The sequence below is a fragment of the Neodiprion pinetum genome, chromosome 3 (genome assembly GCF_021155775.2).
Source record: "Neodiprion pinetum isolate iyNeoPine1 chromosome 3, iyNeoPine1.2, whole genome shotgun sequence".
NCBI classification, from domain to species: domain Eukaryota; kingdom Metazoa; phylum Arthropoda; class Insecta; order Hymenoptera; family Diprionidae; genus Neodiprion; species Neodiprion pinetum.
The window spans coordinates 22,348,935-22,367,251 of NC_060234.1; the positions used below are offsets into that span (position 1 = coordinate 22,348,935).

Below are 18,317 nucleotides of genomic sequence, written 5' to 3' on the forward strand. Positions count from 1 at the left end.
TTCCCTGGTACTAATTTATTTAAGCCCAGGAACGGACGAGGGAGGCTCCAGTATTATATCTGTATATATATATATATATACATACATACATTATATACAGGCTATACCGAGAAGGTAATTTTTTTTCAAGTTATTAAGACCAACTATACTCTGAAGCCGCGCAGATTTACTCGAAGCTCGACTCGCGGCTGCTGCAGCGGGTGTTGCATCGAAAGGCCAGGAAGAATGGAATAAAAAAAAAAAAAAAAAGAAAAAACTACAGTTGGGCAAAGTTGTACCGAGAGTTTTCCGTGAAACTCATCACTTAATGCCAGCGTAGCGAATACTTGGCGATACAAAATGTAGCTCGGGTTGCCTATCTTCCGGCGTCGAGCACCGAGTTTCACAGAAAACTTCCTTTTTAAGGTATTTTAATTGTTACGACTCGGCGTAAGATCAGGATTATTGAAAGCTGAAATTTAGAGTGGGTAACCTGCGGGCGCATTTGATAATTCTCCTTCCTCTCACTTCACCCTGTACACGTGAATTATACGTATTCACGTTACACCTGAGGCAGAGAACCTTCGTTAGCCGCACATAGACGCGCACACATGACTGTTTCGCATATTATCAGGGCTGCCGAGCGGTGGCAGCAATTTTGAATTCAAATTTCAGACAGCAATCAAATTAACGAACAAAAGAGCAACGAGCGTTTGATCCATCGAGGCTCGGCGTCATATTGTGCCTCAGCCAAAGTGGTATGGGGGATGGGCAACAGCTCGCCAATTATGAATAATTCCAAATTCAAATTCGCTTAATCCTTCCACTGTTCGGTATATAGTTTCGGGCTCTATGCACGAATTCGTTAGTATATAGATATACGCACACCCTCCAACCGAGATGGATTCATAGAACCTTTCGCAGCATCGTCTCCCACGCTTAATAAGCTATACGCATATGTACCATAATGTATATCTATACAATAAAATATAGACTGCACCCAATTTCCATTATCTACACCGCAACTGTATATCTTTACACGCTCATCATGCCGGTCGTAGAGTTCGGATTTTAGGCGGAATTAGTCCATCGGGAACAGATGCGTATGCACGAAATTTAAATTTATTCTCTAAACGAAAGGACGAGAGGAGAAGAGGAGAGAGAGAGAGTGAGAGGGGGGGGGGGGGGGGGGGGAAGGATCAGCGTGGTTTTAGGCGCACCGGCGTCACCTGCTACCCGGGCTGGCAAAACTGTCTCTTCCGGTTTCTTTCCATACGTACACTTTGTTTTTCCCTCGTCCCTTCTTCTTACTTTTATTTATTCAATTTTCCTTTTTTTTTTTTTTACACTTTTTATATTCGCCCCCTTTTTCATTCATTCTTTGTTTCTTTATCCCCTTTGTGCCGTACCTGCTGCCTGCACCTTAATATAGCTTGGCCCGAATTCCTGCTTCTCTCTCTCTCTCTCTCTCTCTCTCTCTCTTTCTATCCTGGTCTCGTAAAAACACGAGGAGCTATTTGGCTAATCAAATTCTAACTCGATTAGCCGGTCGGTAAAGGTCGTATAATTTTTTATGACTGCAGCAACATATGCGAATGCACGTTGTGTACAAGGTATACATACTTGATACACTATCGTTAATGTTGCTGGTGTAACCGTCACTGACTGCTACACAACAATTAGAAACCTGCGTCCACGAACAATGTTCGATTTTTAGGGTGACCGGCTTTTTTGTGTAAAAACCTAACTTTCACAAATGGAGAAAATGAAGATTCGGACGGTTGTTATACAGGTTGTCTCATTATAATCGATCCAGTCAAATATCTCGAAGACCAAAAGTGTGATTGAAAAATGTTTCCCACAAAAGTTTTAAGGTTCGAAGGGGGAAAGGAGATGACAGTGTCAAATTTTCCGTATTTGGACCTGCCAAAGTCAGATGAAGGTCGACTTAGTTTTTCTTTTTAATCAGACGGTATATTTTTTTCAGTGGCATCCGAAAGGGTATCAAATTTTGCATAATTTTATAACTTAAGTAATTTCTTTAATTTGTATTTTCAATTTTTGAGTTTAATTGTTTAGTCAAATTTTATTCGTAAACCGTATTTACGATAGCAAATTATCGAATTATCAACGCGTGTCGAGCTATTCCGAGAGCTGTACTACTATTCACAGTCGAACAATTTCAAATAAGAGCTTAACGGTGTATTGAAGCGCGTGGAAATGTTTTCGAAAATTCATTCGAATGATTTATAAACGTACGTAATTTGCTATCGTAAATACAGCTTAGGAGTAACGTTTTATTTTCAAAGTTTCCGATAAAATAGACAAACATCCGTTTAAAAGTAGTTGGAGTAGGAAGATTTTGAATTCATAAAACGCAAACTGACAAATTTTCAATATCAAATAATCCATAAAATTAAAGATGACACTTGAAAAACATATGAATATTTAGAACAAAAAGGTAAAAGGGAGCCACAGCGCGAACGTTCACGTCGTGGTCGGAAAATACGGACACTCTCTACTTTTTTCCCCATTTGAACCTTACAACTTTTCACTGAAACATTTTTCACTCACACTTTTCGTTTTCGAGATATTCGACTGAATCGATTGAAATGAGACATCCTGTATACAGAGGAAATTTCTAACAAGTAAGCACTCCGTCGTTTGCTAGAGTTGAATAAGCTTGCGCCATGATCGGAGATCGTTTGATTGTCAGACTGACCAACCATCTGAAATTTGAAATTTATATACATGACAGTTCGCCCAACGAGAGTCGAGTCGAACTGTCAAAATTTTTTAGATCAGATACATCGTGGCGCACTGTCGTGTATAAATTTCAAATTTCAGACGGTTGGTAGACCTGATCAGAAGCCGATCTTTGATTAAAGCGCATGTGCACTAAACTCTGGCAGACGACGGAATGTTTGTTCAGTAAATATTCACTCTGTATATACAATTCAATTGCAGGCATTCGTATTTCTTTACGACAACAGATTCATCGTTTGATGTTCATAACTGACAAAAGATGAACGCAATCAAAATTGATCATGAAGCTCCTTCCAAGTGTGATATACGTGTTTTTACCGTTTTCTTTTCTCCTTGTTTTTTACAGAAAAATTGACGAAAAGATACTTGGATACAAGAAGATATGTGTGGAAAGAACTCTCGCAAAAATTACGTATATAGAACTGAGAAAACAAAAACAAATCTTGTCAAGCAAAGTCTGCTCAAGTATACATAGAGAAACACTTGAATTCATTTTTCCATGAAAATGCTGCCTTTATATTCTTACAGGAATTACTGCTATTGAAAGAATATTTCAACGATCGTATTTTTCGTTTAAAAAATTCTAATCTTTTTAATTATGACATACTATTTTCCGTGAAGAAAATCAGTTTTTATGGCTTCCCCAGACAACAAAACTATTTTCTTGACTCAATAAAAAAGTTTGAAATTCTCCCTTAATGATCCCAGACTTTGAAAGTGGGATTACCATGCGACAGCGTCAAAAAAAAAAAAAAACAATGTTCTAGTTCAGGGAAGGCTGATAAATTTTTTTGTTCTTCAACTATTATAGAAAACCTGTATACAAATAAACCTCATACTTCAAGAGATCACGCTTCATCGCACAAGACAACAGCTGTAATTAGTACCAAAGACCCGAATGCAAAAAAATGTCATATTAGAATTAATCAAAGTATTTGTAGCGAGCCATCAGGCCTGGAGGTTTTAAATTTTGAGTGAATTTAGATCTCGGTGCGTATCGTACCATATCAAAAGTGCAGCTAAATCCAAATTTTTGCACCCATACTGCTTTACCTCTAATTAGCGAAATCGCCATCTCGTCAGGCTGTGATTAGGAATCTGCGAACTACCGGAAAATAAACGGGGAGCAAGGAAAGCAGGATACGAAAATGTCTACAACTAAGAACAGCGATCCCGGAGGGAATGGGGGGGGTGGGGGGAAGGTGACGGTGGTATTTACCATCACCAAGTCAAATATCGTACGTCGGCGTGCAGCGGCGAAGGCGAGGCGCGCCGCGGCAGCGAATTCTAATCTTAAATTCAAATTAAGAACGAGTCTACAAATTTAAACAATAAACGATCAGATTCTCTGCAACCCGATTCGAAATTCAAACACAGACGTAGAGACGCGCATTCACCATTTCTCGGTAGTCGCTTGAGCTTCGCGGTTTCTGTGCAGCAGAACAATGGAAACGGCCGCAGCAGCGATGGATATACTCACACTAGCGAATACGCATAACGCTACGTCTACGCGTGTAAACCGTTCGCAAACTTTCCGGGGTATAGGATAGGATAGGATAGGATAGGATAGGATAGGATAGGATAGGATAGGATGGGGTGTGATGGGATAGGCCGATCCGGCAAGCAAAGAAGCTGCCGGAGCTGATCTTTGCCGTCGAGCAAACAAAACCCACCATCGTACTTCGGTATAACCAATCCGCCGATCCTTCTTGCGAGAGCTCGTGTCAGGAGAGTTCTTTCTTTCTACGTCATTTTGTTTAATCTTCGTTTTTTCTGGCGTTGTCTGTTCCGTTTCTTTTCTATGTATGCGGATCTTTGAACGGCGCGGAGTTGTACGTGGGTAGGTACTATAAAGTTATTATTTTTGGTCAATTTGACGTTTCATGTTCCTTGTAAATTTTGAATTTCGCACTTTTTTTTTTGTATATAGTAAATTCTACGTGGTTTGAATGCAAATTATCAATATGCAATTTATACAATGTATACTTTGAGAGAGAGAGAAAAATTAATCCTCTGATATGAGGAGATTGACGACATGTTTAATTGAGGACGATTCATGTGATGTGGAGATTGAAATGACGCGAGGAAATAAATGATTCTTCGGTGTTACGGTCAACGTTGAAATTTAATTTCTGATAGATGATTCTATAATTTTGAAACCCTCTATTCAAATCTAAACTTTAACAATCGTAAAACAGAATCATAATGTAAGGAAATTTAAAAAACCAAACCAAATTAGCAAGAAATGAGAAAAAAAATAAAATATATGAAGTGATAAAACATAGGTAACTTGTATTGGATTCATTTCTATCCAATATCGATTTACTTCCATCTTTAATTCTTACGTATCGTGGCATAAATTCGTCCTTGCTCGTTTCATGTAGGCAAGAAAAGGAAGAAAAAAAGGAAAGGAAACATCAGCTAGTCCCAATACCCTTGGGTACGATGTAAGAAAAAGATAAAAAGAAAAAGAGAAAGAAAGAGGAAAAGCAGACCTAAAATCGAATTCCCGAACGAACCCAACCGCCGTCAAGCTCTTTGTGAATTCGAAGCAAGACGTTTGAATATTGGGTGGCGGAGACTAGGGTGAGGCCTTAAAGCGCGTTGGGGGGACCTTTTGAAAAATTAAGAAGCTCCTAATTCCGGTCAACGTAACGTCGGCGAATAACCGCGACGCGACGTCAGAGCCCCCCCTTTAAGAATGAGAAACGGCTGCGTGTGGGGAGAAGGAGACGCGGAGGGTTGCAGCGGAAAAAAAGCTCGACTGCCGGTTTAGGTTGACAGAAGAAATGGAAAGAGATGAGGGGCTGAAGGAAAGAGAAGGGAAGAGAAGAAGCGATCGAACGGCGGATTGAATCTCGTTCTTGAATCCGATTTCGCCGAACAAACAAGCCGCATGGACCGATCCGCGGAGATCGGGTGGAAAGTTCCGAGTCGTGCGTGAATTAGCATGAAAGGCGAGTGGAATAAGCGCAATTCGAACAGACGGAAATCACGTGGAACTGGAAGGTGAAAATTAAATGAAAAGGGGTGGATAAACGAAAGAAATGGAAGGGCAATAAAAACGGCGTGAAAGAGATGAGAACAAGCTGAAATTGAACATAAAGAAAGAGCAGAAAAAAAAACTGGGTCCAATATTAGATCTTACGTTCCTCCTTCTAAAAAAGACGCGTCACACCGAATCCCGAAATATCGCCGACTTGAAACAGCTTTCCTGTTTTAAAATTTCCCTCATTTTCACACAAACTATGCGCGCTTATTGTTGGCCGGAATAATTTAGATTTGCAGAATTTTTATTAAATTTTCGTACTGCAATTTTAAATGATATTACTGACAATTGATAACTTTCAGAACGATGTACACTACCGATACATTCAGATACGTACAAAACTTCTAAGTGATGTGATATGAAAAATTAGTCAAGTTTTCAATGCTTTTTGCAAGAATTTTTGATGCAGAGGAAATTAATAGAAGAGTTGTTGGATTACGCGATAGGTCAACGGAATGAATGTATACGAGTGTAGGCAGTGTTGAATTTTGTGGCAATAAAAATATCAATGATGTTGTTTTACAAAAATATTTGAAAACACTTTGAATCCGCTAAATTTTCCTCCATGTTAATTAGAATTGAGATTGTATTCTGTGATTATGCTGATCATTTTTTTACTTATAAAGGTTTATGTAACGGCACAAGATTTTCATTCTAGAAGTTACTAATAATTTTTCACATTGTGAAATTTGTACAGTTGATGAAGCAGGAGAAACATTCTTTATGAATCGCATTATATTATATTGTGAAGATATGTGTTCTTTGACATTGAAAAAGAGATAATTTTCAGTAAAATCTGCATTTACTCTCGAAGCGAAACAAAAGGTAATATTGAATAGTGCGTTTTTATGATGCGTTACGAAGCTACTTAGGTACTCAACGTGATAACATATTATTGTTAAAAATCAATCAGCCGGCGGAGAATTATAAGCAAAACGAAGTCTTGTCGAACGTCATATGTAAAAGCAAATGATGAAAAAGGAGATATAGAAACAAAATGAACGACAAGAAAAACTTGAGGTTCTAAATTAGGAACACAGTGCAAAAGTTGTAGAAAAAAAAATTATTATCGTATTTAATTTATGTCTGCAAAAATTTGGGCTTCCATACATAGAAATTATGTACGTTATAAATTATCATACGTTAATAATTTACAAATCACCTTTGATGAGGTCAAATAAAATATGAGAACAGCAGACAAATCAATTTTTTCACATCAAAAATAATTTACATAAATCGATTATAAATAAAATGAGTTTATTTCAAAATTGCGTCTTTGTATAATTTACTGTTTTAGAGTAAAAGTGGAAAATCAGAAGTGAACTTACACTACTCTAGAACAATTTAAATATCTCGCACTCGATGTCCGATAAGCTAAAATTAACTTTAGCACGGGTCAGTGCGCCTGAAACTATGCAGCCCGAGTCACACAGCGTGACGAAGCTTGTAGCTATCGTAGATTCACATGCAAGTAGACTGTATATGTATATCATGCCATACGAATGCAACTGCAAACTGGAATGAAAATAAGTAAAAGAAATTGAAAATTTCACATCTCTGAAATTGTACCCTTAAAAGCATGTCAAGAAAAAATTTATTTCACCAGAACAGCTCAATGAATTTGGGAGAGCACGTTTTGTGAATTGAAATGTTTATATTCACTCATACAGTGAGTTTATCTAAAATGAAATTGATCTCATCGAAGAAAACAAATTTTATTGAAATCAATTGTTTATCCGCTAATCGAAGACTACACTGTAAAAAATTTGCGGTGTAAACAAGCTCGGAGTTGTTGTTTAGGAATATCGGTGTCACAAACAACACCAATAAAGTGTATGAAAGACTCCGGCGATGTTGTTGTAATTAAAAATGGTGTTATCTTAACTAAATCAACACCATCTGCAGTGTTTAACTCATACTGACACCTTTTGGTGCAATTTAAATGACTAAGGTGTTGATTCAGCCTCTTCAGAAGTTAGTAAGCAAGCTCGGTGTTATTGGCTGGGAATTTCGGTGTCACGAATAACACCAATAAAGTTTATGAAATACTCCGGCAATGTTGTTGGGATTAAAAATGATGTCATCTTACGTGAATCAACACCATCTGCAGTTTTTTACTCAAACAGACACATTTCGGTGCAATTTGAATGATCAAGGTGTTGATTTACCCTCTTCAGAAGTTAGTATATCTTCAAAATAAAAATTCTCATAGTCACAATGAGCCTCGTCTGTGGTACGAGGTATACTCACTGTCTAGATGTCGGAAATCTTCGTACATAACTTGAGAATTGTATTCAGTGATTATATCTCACCGTGCGCGAGATTACTCGGGAAAAAAATAGTCCGCCCTAACACGATAAAATTAAATAAAAACAAACAAATTACAATTCGTATTTGATCCAATAAGATTATATCAGATTATACGCATGTATGTATAAATTAGTATATATTATATGGGCAACATTTATTCGCTAATTCAAAATTTAGCACTATATGGTGTCGAAAATGACGAGTTGCGTGTGTTTAACAAGCTGACCGTGAGCCAGCCCTCGATCTTCCCGTTATCACACTGCAGGTTCCAAGTTGACGGAATAAAAAAATATTAATATCCAATTCGAATTTCGAACTACAAATTCAGATTCGTGATTGATGTGTCGAAAGTCCTTGGATACCATATTACATGAAGATAATATGATTTTCTTTTATTTTGAACCACTATAATGGATCCACCATTATGAATTTGGGAATTCTGACCTTGGATTTGTTATCGGTGACCCAAAAAACCTCCGACTACTAATTTCTACCAAAATCCGAATATTTTTAGATTTTATTCCACCATATTGGATTCGCCATTTTAGATTTTGCAAATCTGACCCCATATTCGTGATCAACGACCCCAGAAATCTCATGGTACCAATTTTCATTCAAATCCGTTGATCCATTCTCAGGATATTTTTATTTTATATTTCGGAGATTTGTTGTTCGAATAATTCAAAAAGTACTGAACCGATCAAAGCAAAAATCTAATCAGTTCTAAGTTTTGAAAAGCCGCGTCGATTGGGACCAAAATCATTGAAATGCGGTGCCTCGTTTTTGAGATATCGTCGGATAAAAAAATTGATCAGATACGTATATACATACACACATACACACACACAGTCGTCCGTCCGAAAGCGGTCGGAGATGATTCTCTGGATCTTGAAACGTCAAGATTTAGTGAACACCTAACTTTTCATTTTCGGGGTGATGACAATAATTTCCTTTTTTCTCCGAAAATGGAGAAACGGGAAGTTAAAAAGCACCAAATAGTGTTGCTTCCAAACCGAAATGCAGTCTATAGAAGTTTTATAGAAGTTCACACCGTCGATTGTTTACAATGTGTTGGTTTGACGGCGATGGTGTCAACCTCAAAATCCAAGTCTGTCACAGATTTGCGTGTACACCGACACAGTGTTGCATTGACACCGATATAATGTTGAATTGACACCGATGGTGTCAATCTGATGTCGAAAGCTCTTACGCGTACAAGTTTTAACATGCCGCAAGTCCTTAGCCCGCAGTCAGAGAAGCTCAGTTTCCTCCACGCGCGCTTACAAGCAGTCGCTTCGCATTTCAGGTAAAACGTGTTGTCTGCCTCGTGTATGGTTCTAATTATGTCGGAATCAGATTTTGTTAATGTTTTTACCGTGACTTTGCTTAATATGGATGGCCCTGAAATGGAAAATGTGTTGATTGATAGTGCGCAGCAAGCAGCAAATGTGCAGGATGCACCGGATAGTGGTGACATTGTTACCGGGACATCTTTCCAGTTGCGAAAGGGACGATACAACGGGGAGACTAAATAGATAAAAGTGCTCACTCCCAATGGCAAGCCCTTGGAATAGAATGATTTTATTATTACAGGTAAGTGTTAATAAATAATATTTTCCAATAAATCGTTAAATGCTATTTTCTGTTCATCTAACACTATTTGGTGTTCTTTGAATAGTATCTAGGGTTCTTTCAACGCTCTATGGTGTTACTTTAAACCATTTGGTGCTGACTTGTATAATTGAGTACCAACCAAGCATTATCATTTCATTCCGCGTACTGAATTACCAAAACGCTCGGTGTACACTAACCTATCTCCATTTGGTGAATTTATTGGAAATAAATTATTAAATTGGAATAAAATACTGCCACATTCTAGTCGGCATTGGCTTTGAAAAAAATTTTGAATTAACATATTTTATCTATATATAAGTGAAACTTTAGCCCGATATTTTTTACAGGATCATATACAGTAGCGAATTATTTATGTGTTAATAAAACTATCTAGCATTTACTGATTTAAATTTCAGGAAATATTCTATGACCCTGAAGGCCGGTCAGGTTACATCTCCTGGAGACTGCGCACCCTCAATAGACGTCGTCAGGTGCCAAGTAAAGAAGTTAAAATTGAGCAGAAAGAAAACGTTCGACCCCCAAAAATGTGTACCCTCACAATGAGGAAAGTGCGCAAGGACAGTTGATCTTCCTCCGCAATGCCTGTCCTAAGACACAAAAGAAAGAAATTTTATTGGCACAGGCGGAGGCAAATTTGATAGGTATGACAATTTTATATCTGAATTTTTGTTAGCGAGAAGCGATTTTCAATTTAATCCATCCGATAGAATATTCGTGGTGAAAAAAGTAGTTTCTGGATTTCTTTATAAAGTCGGATTTTCAATTGCAACCCATATTGATGAACAGACGGATCTACCCGTATTTCAGGTCATCACTCATATCTTTGTACATCGCAATGTACCATTCGTTATTTGTACCAAATGTAAAACAAAATATTTTAGTGACGAGTACCATGCTTTTGTAGTCGAACCCAAAATTATAAAGACCTATAGTTTAATCGATCTCAATCTGTTGGATCATAAATATGCCTATGAATTTCATCAAAGTTATCACAAAACTACTACGTTCGTAGTGCCGAAATGTCATATTTTTTAAACGTACCTATATGCTACTATTTTCATCATTATCATAATTATAATCTATATGTATATTGTACTATTAGTTTTTACGCCGTTTCGTGTCACTCAATTCATATGTTCATATAAATGCATACGGTATTTAAAAGTTCCTATCCCGCAGAACGGAAAGTACAAACAATAATGATTAATTATTATTTAGCCAATTTGTTGTTAAAGAGAAAATAAGTTTTGTACTTTTGATATCAAATATATAATATGTAAGATTATTCTAAGGTTCATGTGGTTATATATATTATATATATATGTATAAGCAAAAATAAGTTTATATATGTATATATTTGAAAGCACATGTAAGGTGTTTACCTATGTAATAGAAATTATATATTGACTTGGATTATCTTATGAATCACTGTATTTTATTTTTAAACCCTACCTCATGTGTCATATATGCATATACCTATATTCATATAAGAAAAAATAGTCGGTTTGCCAATTCTCTGGTGTTATTACCATGGTGTCAATTTTTTGGAGTTGTTTTTTGTTGTTGTATAGTGCTATATTGCGGATGTCAATTTTCTGGTGTTATCAACTGGGTGTCAGTTTTTTGGTGTTATTGCCAGGGTGTTAATCCGCTGGTGTTCATTCGCAAGGTGCTTATTCAGCGGTGCGGATTCTTATGGTGTCCATTTCGATGTTGTTATTTCGCAGGGTTCAAATTCCTTGGTGCTGATTTTTATGGTGTCATAATTGTCTGGGCGTCAATACTCTGGTGTTATTCTGAAGGTGTCAGGTTTCGGGTGTTACTGCAATCGGTGTTACTTCGGAACACCAAACTTTTAACACCGTCTGTTAACACCAAGCATGCACACCAACGGAGTGGACTTTTCGGGACTACGCGTGGTGTTAAAATGGTGTTGATTTTGACACCAAATTTTTTACAGTGTATTGAGGCTTATATTTTCTTCGATTTGAGGTCGGTCGGCCAAAAATTGACACTCTTCGTCAATTTTATAATGAGATAATCCTAACACATCGAATATTGATCAATTTGTATTACGTTTGCAGGCTACAAAAATTTCTTCAGAAATACCAAAAAGAAAAAATTACAAAATACTGAAATTATAAACAAAAGTTTAGATATCGATACTGCATTCCAAGTTGCTTCAAAATGGTCAAAAGCCTGTTAAATTTGGTTAATTTCACTCTATGATGGCTGAATTTATTTAAAAGACTATTTTCTATAAATTTATCGCAACATTTCTTCATTATCATGTTGGTATCGTTGAATGTTTAATTTTACAACGATCCACCATATTGATTGGGATCAACAAATGGCTATATCGAGTTGACTACCAGGAAAGAAAATATCAGTTTCACTAAATTTGTAGAAAATAGTCTTCTGGATAAAATGAGCCATTTTAAAGTGAAATATAAAAAATTCTCCTGATTTTTTTAACCATTTTGTGGCGATTTAAAACGAAGTATAGATAAGTAAGCTTATTTTATGATTCCAGTATGTTCTCTTTCCCCCATCTGTGACAAGATCCCTGTAACTTGAGAACATGATAATTTAACAATTACTTAATGTACGACCATCTCGTAATGAAATTCGGTTGAAATTATTCATTTTTGGCTAGCCAATATAGTTTTATCTAGTTTTGTAGGTGGGACTCTTGTGAAATTTTGATGATACCGAGCCTTTCGTGTTGAAAGGACTGAAAAAGTTGCAATCAAAAATTTCTTCCAACACGATTTATATTACGATCGTATGTATCCTAACAACAATTCAATCCTCTGCCATGAAAATATACGCGCAAAAAATTTTTGGGATTACCACGCGGGAAACTTTCTGCTAAAAATTTCGTTCACATTCATTTTCATCACATAAAATTGAATTGCTTTTATCAGGTTACACGTTGCCACAATCTAAATTCTGTTAAAAGGAACATTCGTTTACGTCTTTTTCATTCATCGCAAAAACCAAAAACTTAATATTATCAAAATTTCACCGGAGTCGCACCTTAACGTTAGGTTAAGAAATGGAATGAATGAGACGCTCAATTGCCGTTTCTCCTTTCTGTCGGTTTTTTTCCTTCGTCTTTTCATTCGTTCTTCTTCGGCGTAGGCCCTGCAGTGTTCCGGTTTTCTGAAAATCGTGTTGAATCAAGGCGCGGGTTAACGGTTGCGACAGGGGCGAGGAGCTCGCGGTAGGCAGCACGAAGAAGGCAGAATCAGAGGATCCCGTAGCGAGGTGTAGGACGTGATCGAGATCTCGTAGCTAGACAAACAACTGCTGCACCGCTCGGAAATTTGTACATTTAAATTCAGCCAGCGTTTCCGGAGTCAACTTCTTAGCCACAGTCAGTCAGTCAGTTAGTTAGTTACCTATCCCGGCTCACGCTTGACTTTTGCCGCTTCCCTCTCCACCGGCCATTCATAAAATTTTCTAACACGCGCGGACGTTGTACTCATAATCCATTTGAATACATGACTTTTCAAAATTCCCGCTCAAATCACCTCCACGGCAATTTCAAATGCACTTAATTTGCGTGGGAATTTCAATAAACGAAATTAACCTGAACTGATAAAAAAGTAAAAGTTGATGAATTCACCCTTTGTAGAAAACATATTTATTCTATTTCGAGGAACGTAATTGCAACAACAATTCCCTATTTTCACCTGTAAATATCAGCGATTTTGGTTATTTTTTGGTATCTTATTTCTTTTTTTTTTTTTTTTAATGTTTCTCACCGGGTGTACTCACTTCATTAAAGAAAACCACGCCGTTACTGCGGGTTGATTTGTAACTATTTCATGTACACGAACGTATGTTAGGCTTGTTTTGTACGGCGATGAAGAGAGATAAGAATTAGAAACGTACGATGAATTTTAATTTCACGGTAATGTTGTGAATGTTATTGTTATTTCGGAGTATAATCGGAGAAATTAGAGGCGTGTAAGGCTCGATACGAGTTATAGTTTTATGCTAGCGAATATGCACCGGCCATCGTATGCAGGATACCTGCGTTATATCGACTACACGATAAACTTGTCTCGCTAATCGCTGCACGCAGTGCTAATTACCGACTAGATATCGCACGCTAATTACACAGGCTCGCTTCGTCGTGGCGCCTGGATTCTTGTTCCTGCCTATAACAGCTGAGTTTCACTCGCAGCTAAAAGGTACATTAGAACCGCACCTTCTGTGTAACCTAATGTACGTACATCCATACATGTAGGTACACCAAGCATCGATATCTAGGTCGATCGTTACACTCCTTTGAAATAGTAAAACGCAATCGAGGTAGAGAGACAAGCGTGTAATTAAACCGTGAAATTACATCGAAAACAAAACGGTTATCCCTTGACTCTCATTTTGTGCAATTCGTTACTACATTTTTCTCGCTCTATAAACGACTTCGATAATGATTTTCTTTCATCAAGTTCTTACATTACTTAATTTCTTTTTTTCATAGATCGAATTCGTTTCACAGGTACAAGTGTTTGTAATCGTGAATATAAATACAGTAAATACGTAGTTGAAACCGATTTAACTTCAAATTTCTAACATATGCAAGTGAGCAAAAAATATTACAAGAATGACCGGGACGAACAGAGGTGAAAATTCTTAATAGCATACTTTGTCCAAAAGTGAAAATAATCAGTTTCTATAACTAATTATTACTTTTTATAGTCATCATAATATCTATCTTCCGTTTTAACGATGAACATTTCTGCTCTGTGCAATTCTTCGTCCAATTATGACAATGAACGTTCACAGGTCGTTGCGACAGAGCGCAAAGTATAAAAATGTGATTATAATTGCAGCTAGATCTATGTATCCAAATATGTATTATTACTGTACGAAAAATAGATATAGTCAGTTAAAGTATTTTGAAAAAAATCTGGCAACCAAATTTGTCCATCACAATCACAATTGAATAATTGATTTACTATTTTGATCCTTATTTTACGATTTTTCATCGAAACGCAGCACGGAGTAGAATAATATGAACAAATTGTGTGAAAGTTTCGGTGAAAAGTATCGGTTTTTTTCGCCTCGCACGTTGTACTCGAGTGTCCGAGAAGCTTCATGGACGGCGGTATCTGGTGGCGTAGCTTGCGGCGACCATAGAGATGGCCTAATGAATTTAAATATTTGAATTACAAGAGTTTCATTTCGTCCCATTCATGCGCACCACGCCAGGTCGAGTCCTCGAGTTCTCCATTTCTCCTCCCGCAGAGTCCTCCGGTTCTCGGGACGTGCCGCAATCTGTCGGTGTGATCTGAGAAGACAGAAGAAGAAGGAGAAGAGTCTTGGCCTCGAGAAAGACGCAGCTCGGAATATAGCCTCCCAGGTGCCACCCCCGAGAGAAGAGAGGTAAAACGAGAAAGAGAGAGAGAGAGAGAGAGATGGAGTGAACAGGAATTAAAGAAATAAAAACAAGAAAGCGGTTGCATCAGAGAAAGAGGGAAAGAACGAAAGGAGCACGTTCAGTGCCGGAACAATCCGTCATCTCGAGATTTCGTAAACCTGAATTTTACCGGCGTTATACATTCGTCCGCCCTCTAAGCCGGTGTTGGTATAGCCGCATAACGTGTATAATAACTTTCGAGCGTTGTGTAGCACCACCAGCAGCAGCCCACTTGAGGCAAATTGTCCAGAGCTTCGGAGGCCGACGGAAATTAAGATTAAATGACGGATAAACGAGAGCGTCGTCGTTAAGAAGAAACGTTATATCTTACACGCGTGTATCATACCTGAGTCGGTACAGCCGCGATGGGCAGCGACGCACGTGGGACTCGTGGTTATGATATTCTGGGTGGCTCGTCGTTACAGGAACCATGGAATCACGCGGTATCCGCGTGCGGAAAAGAGCTCGAAAATGACTTCCAATTTTGGTCCAGATGCATAAAAATTCAGTACAGCAACTTTCTAAAACTTTTCTGAGGAGGCACTTGAAATATGCTGGCCTCACATTGAAGTGAGACCACACCATAACTTATTTAATTTTTCGGATACAGCTTATCGCGGTAACATTTTCACAAAAAAACGTCACGCCCATGGTTTGGGAATCGTGCAATCAGCGCGCAATGTTAACACTCCCATGACCATCGGCTCACATTAGCGGGTGCAACGAGCAAAACCGTTTCGAATAAAATTCATATCGGTGGGTAGATGACGGATAATGACGTACCACGAAACTCCTGGTTCTGTTCCTCTGAGTGTATTGTCATTATAGAAACCGTAAAACCACGGAAATGTCTGCGTCGAATCACACAGTATCTGCTGGAAGGGAACTGAAGAATCTCTTGCGATTGAAGTGCACTTCATCAATATTCAGTACTGGTCTTCTGACAATTTTTTTAATCCATCATTCGAATGGTCTGGCTTCACGTTGAAACGAGACCACACACCATCTCGTACGGTTATTTCAACCAAAACGTGACTCACGTAGTTGCAGGGAATCGTACAATCAGCGCGGAACCTAAACATTCGCGTAATCATCGGCTCACATTAGGGACAACGGGGTACTTTGTGTAGTTAAAACCGTTTCGAATAAGATAATGGTTGCAGGCACGTATTTGAGGCGATAAACATGTCGGCGACCAGAGGAAATAGTCACTTTTCCCGGTATGCGCGGGACGCATACCTCAGACTTTGTGTAACGTACATGCCTTGTACCTGCACCTCATTATACCCTGGATACAGGCATGTGTGTGCCTAACGTGTAGAATGTTTATCCGAATAACAGGTGCTAAGTTTATGGGCTTAATTGTTGACATGGATAGAATGGGCCGGTTCCTGATCACCACTGTCGCCACTGCTGTGTCCCCAAATATACCGGAAGAAGGAATTTTGTTAACCCGTAGGAACGCGGCGGCGTGGCAGGTGGTCGGAAACGAAAAGGCATCGTCAGGGTTACACCGGGACGATACCGAAGCGCACTCGCAATATATCTCATGGCTTGTGTTGCCGGTATCTTATGGGTAATTAATTCACTGCCCCAGCGAATGTCAGGGCTTGGAGTCGGTGCATAAAGTACCCAACCACTTGAAATTCCCGCACCTTATGATAGCTCCATTCGTTTTCAGTGTGCGCGTTAAATGCGTGTTCCTCGTGCAACTCAAAGTATGCAGGCACTCTCACGCTTATCAATTAAACGAGTGAAACTTCAGCGGAATACAGCCGTGATTCTTAGGTTCCATATCAAGCGACTATACTGTAATCATCCGAAATTAAATAGATCGCGTTGAGCTATAAACAAACAATTGTTATCGCCCACGTTCAAGGGAGTTGAGCTTCTTTTGGAAAATACACTGACGGTAAAATATAGCGTCTAGATTCTTAATCTTGTTTTGTAGTTTGACTGCCCCGTCTCGACCTTGTATTAAGGTTGAGGCCAATTGTCACCAATACTTTTCTTCCAGTCCATGATTGAGCAACGTTCAATGCTGGTGAAATAACGAACTGATTTTCATTCGTTACCGAGCAGCCACATTGTGGTTTTACATATTTCACATTGTTTGTCATTCAGACTCTCGTTGTTACCTGTGCGAATGTTTTGCAACAGAATAGAGCAGTTTACGTAACGAGACATTCGATTGGTAGATGAAACTGTTGTAAAAGATCGGACAGCCTGGCTCACAGAGATCGGCTATTACAGCCAGTACCTCGCGCAATGTAGCGACGTGTGTGCCGGGCTGCAAACGGTCCCTTTTCCTTTCCCTTCCTTCCCTTGCCATCCAGTCGTCGCGTCGCGCGGTTTGAAATGAAATAGCGTTAGATCGAATCAGGCTGATTTGAATTAGAACAATGGCCGTCGAGTGGCTGGTGCCCCGCAGCTCGTGTTGGTGGCGTTGGTGTCTCTCGTGGCCAGTATGTATAACATATCTCCAACGGTGTCTGGAGTCATGGTTGTGCGTCGATCGGATCGGGCCGACTGGAGGCTGCGGCCGGAGGAACGGCGAGGAGCAGTCGGTCCTTCGAGTTCGGAGATTAATGACCCGAAAATTCAAAAATCGAACGCGGTGGGGAGCCCCACACCTTTTTATCCCTTTTTCACCCGAGTAGGTACCGACCCGTCGAGCGCCTAGCTCGAGCCGAGAAAATCCACTCGAACACTGACGACGACCATTCCCTATGCTAACAACGCCAGCCCTATTATACGCGCACGCAGGACGCTGATCGATAGGCTTTTGTTTCAACTATAAATTCACCCTCGAATCATCATCAGCCATACCGGCTAGGTACTCCAACTACGGACAGGGCGAGGGAGTGATCTCTGACGCTGGTATTATCTATACTCGTTGTCACTCCTTCCAGTCACACGCGGGGCAACTTGATCTGAGAAGCGAGAGTTACTCCGGAGATCTAGAATTACGACGAGCGTTAGCTGCAACGGTGCATTCCTTCGAAGCATGATGATGACGGGTCGGAAAAGATTTGGATATCTTGGAAATGTCAGGTTTCAGCATCGTTTATAGACTATTGTGCATACGAATTGCTTCGCAGTTACGTGAATCCCCAAACTTTTGGAATTCGAAAACCCAAACGT

At 38.9% G+C, this 18,317-nt stretch overlaps 2 long non-coding RNA genes across 3 annotated transcripts in view; both read left to right on the forward strand.

The window, feature by feature from the left end:
- The window catches only part of LOC124214711 (uncharacterized), a 91,097-nt gene that overhangs the window by 47,372 nt on the left and 25,408 nt on the right, over positions 1–18,317 (forward strand). The gene's annotated exons all lie outside the window — the stretch shown is intronic.
- LOC124214712 (uncharacterized) lies at positions 8,717–10,252 on the forward strand. Of its 2 annotated transcripts, XR_006882192.2 has the most exons (3): positions 8,717–9,410; positions 9,534–9,697; positions 10,135–10,252. It is a non-coding gene; the product is annotated as an uncharacterized lncRNA (long non-coding RNA). The 2 variants fall into 2 exon arrangements; XR_011176724.1 differs by having other exon boundaries at positions 8,717–9,697.